A 2,964-nucleotide genomic window follows, 5' to 3' on the forward strand; every position below is an offset into this window, starting at 1 on the left:
TAAAACAAAAACAAAACAAACAACAACAAAGACAACAAAAGAGGCAAGTCAGACAGAAGTTCAGGGTTCTCTGTTTCTAGCCTTCAAAGGCAATGTGACTAGTCTCCTCACATTTTGCCACTGTGACTTCTATGCCATTATAGACTGTATTCAAGTTGTGCGGCTTTTTTTGTTTATTTGTTTTTTGTGGGGTTTTTTTTGGGGGGGGTCAGGAATTTTTGTCAGAGCAATGAGAAAAAGTAACTGATAAGCTGGCAATGCATGGTCACTACCGGAGTAGAGCAAATCACTCAGTCACTGCTTCCCAGACAATGGAAGTTCTACGTTGTCATCCCTAGGGCTCCTTCCTGTTACTGACTGTAGATGAAAAGTCCTACAAAATAGTCATTTCTTCCTTCCATTCTATAGGCAACAGTGGTCTAGTTCCTTCTGAAGGTTTCTGATCTATGATTTAACACAGTCAGTTTGGAATACCATTCCTAATACCAATTCTGTGGTGATTTCAAAATACGATTGACCCTGTACTATTAGGAGGTGTGGCCTTGTTGGAGGAAATGTGTCCCTGTGGGGGTGGGCTTTGGAAGTCTCCTCCTATGCTCAGGCTCCACCCATTGCAGAAGAGGGCTTCCTCCTAACTGCCTGAGGATGCTGTCTCTCCTGGTTGCCTTCAAATCAAGATGCAGAACTCTCAGCTCCTCCTCCAGCACCATGTCTGCCTGGACGCTGCCATGCTTCCCACCACGATGATAATGGACTGAACCTCTGAACCTGTGAGCCAGGCCCAGTTAAATGTTGTCCTTTGTAAGAGTTACCTTGGCCATGGTGTCTGTTCACAGCGATGGAAACCCTAAGACACCATCTTTCTCTATCCTGAACCCCAGGGCTTTCACTTTCTTCTCACTCTGGAACAACAAGACTTTGGGAACCAGTTCCACCACGGTGTCACATCTGTCCTTGTCACCCACTACTCCTCCTTTCTGACCTAGATTAGAAGGGTTCCCTTTCTCTAGCTGGCTCAGCTTCTCTAATGCTTAGATGTAGGATTCTTAACTCAAGCCAAACACACTGCCAACAGTCAGAGAGAAGCCAATGCTGGGGGCCAGAGAGGTGGCTTAGCAGTTAAAAGCACCTACTGCTCTTAAGGGCCCAGCTCAGCTCCCAGAAACCCTATGGCCCGTCACAACCATCCAGCTTCAGGGAACCAATGTCTTCTTCTGGTCTCCACAGGAATGCCTGTGGTACATAGATAAACATTTAGGCAAAACACTCATATACATAAAACAAAAGTAAATAAACTTTTTTAAAAAACCTAATGTTTAAGCACCATCATAATGAATACCCACAATCCCAAATATTAGAGTCTGAGGCAGCATACTTCCCAGGGGTGCAAGACTAGCCAGTGAAACCCTGACTAGATAGATGGATAGACAGAGAGATAAAGTTTATTCAGGATCTGAGTTTGACCCCTAGGACTTACACGGTGAAGAAGAGAACCAACTCTTAAAAGTTGCCCTCTAACACACACACACACACACACACACACACACACACACACACACATCCCATGCTGTGGCATACATGCACCCCCCCACAACAAAACCAACAGACAAAAATTTAATTCAAAATGTAATGGTATTTTTATGTTTTAAAAATCTAATTTGGGAGACCCGGCAGGTACGCGGCGCGTTCCCCCGTGGCCCCCCGCCCCGGCCGGGTCGTCCCGCACCCCACCGAGGCCGCATGGGCCGGAAAGCCGCCGGGGAAGGCTCCCCAGAGGTCCAGCTTAGCCCCTAAGCACCATGTCGGACGACTTAGGCGAGGATGAAGGTCTCCTGTCACTGACCGGCAAGAGGAAGCGCAGGGGGAACCTGCCCAAGGAGTCAGTAAAGATCCTCCTGGCTGTATCTTCACCGCTACAATGCCTACCCCTCAGAGCAGGAGAAGCTAAGTCTCTCGGGACAGACCAACCTCTCCGTGCTGCAGATATGTAACTGGTTCATCAATGCCCGGCGTCGCCTTCTCCCCGACATGCTTCGGAAGGATGGCAAAGACCCTAATCAGTTCACCATCTCTCGCCGTGGGGGCCAAGGCGAAAAGCCAGCAGCGTTCTTCCCACAAGTGGAGCTGGAATCCCCCAAGGCCCTGGTGACCCCTGGTAGCACACTCACCCTGCTGACTAGGGCAGAGGCTGGAAGCCCCACAGGTGGACTCTTCAATACGCCACCACCCACACCCCCAGAGCGGGACAAGGACGACACCAGAGCTTCCAGTTGCTGGTGGCTGCACTGCACTGTTAACAGGGCCTGTACTCTGCTGAGTGCCATTCCTTCAAGGGTCCTCTCCGAGGAGACCAGGGCACCAGAGCCAGGTGTGGTGTTGCTGCTGCTTCTCCAGAGAGCCCTGGGACACCTGTACTCCAGCCTGCTCTGCTAGGCAGGCTCAGGAAACCTGCCAAGTTCAGACTTGAGCCGGGTCCAAGCTGCCCCTAAGCTGTGCCTCTTTTGGTGGAGCCAGGTGTGCACATTCCAACCTATTCAAAGGACAGAGGAAAAGGCCCAGCAGATGTCACAGAACCGACTCCAGTTGAATGTTTAGATTTTTGCTAAATTGTTTTATTTTCCTTTTGCTGTGGTTTTGTTAATGGCAGTGGGTAGCCCAGAAGCACGGTTGTGAAAAGAGAGCACCTTACATGGTGGACGTCTAAGGGACCAGCACATTGTCTGCAGCAGTACCGAATTCAGTCTATAGTGGTTGTTTAATTCCTGGTTTGGTTTACTCTATCATAAAAGATGAGGAAAATATCCACAGGTGGTGGATTATTTTTGCCAGACACAGAAGGGGATAAAGCCACAACCAAGTCCAAGCAAACCAGACCGCCGTTCAGACACAGCAGAGACACAGATAAGGTCAGAGACACACTTGTTTCTATCGTATTTTCGGGTTGTTAAGCTAGATTTAAAGAGT

At 49.0% G+C, this 2,964-nt stretch overlaps 1 pseudogene across 1 annotated transcript; it reads left to right on the top strand.

The window, feature by feature from the left end:
- The first annotated feature begins 1,799 nt into the window (after nucleotides 1-1,799).
- LOC308439971 (homeobox protein TGIF2-like) lies at nucleotides 1,800-2,297 on the top strand (annotated as a pseudogene). Its single transcript has one exon. The product of its transcript is annotated as a homeobox protein TGIF2-like (transcript).
- Nucleotides 2,298-2,964: the final 667 nt, after the last annotated feature.

Source organism: Micromys minutus (assembly GCF_963924665.1).
Source record: "Micromys minutus genome assembly, chromosome: 30".
NCBI lineage: Eukaryota > Metazoa > Chordata > Mammalia > Rodentia > Muridae > Micromys > Micromys minutus.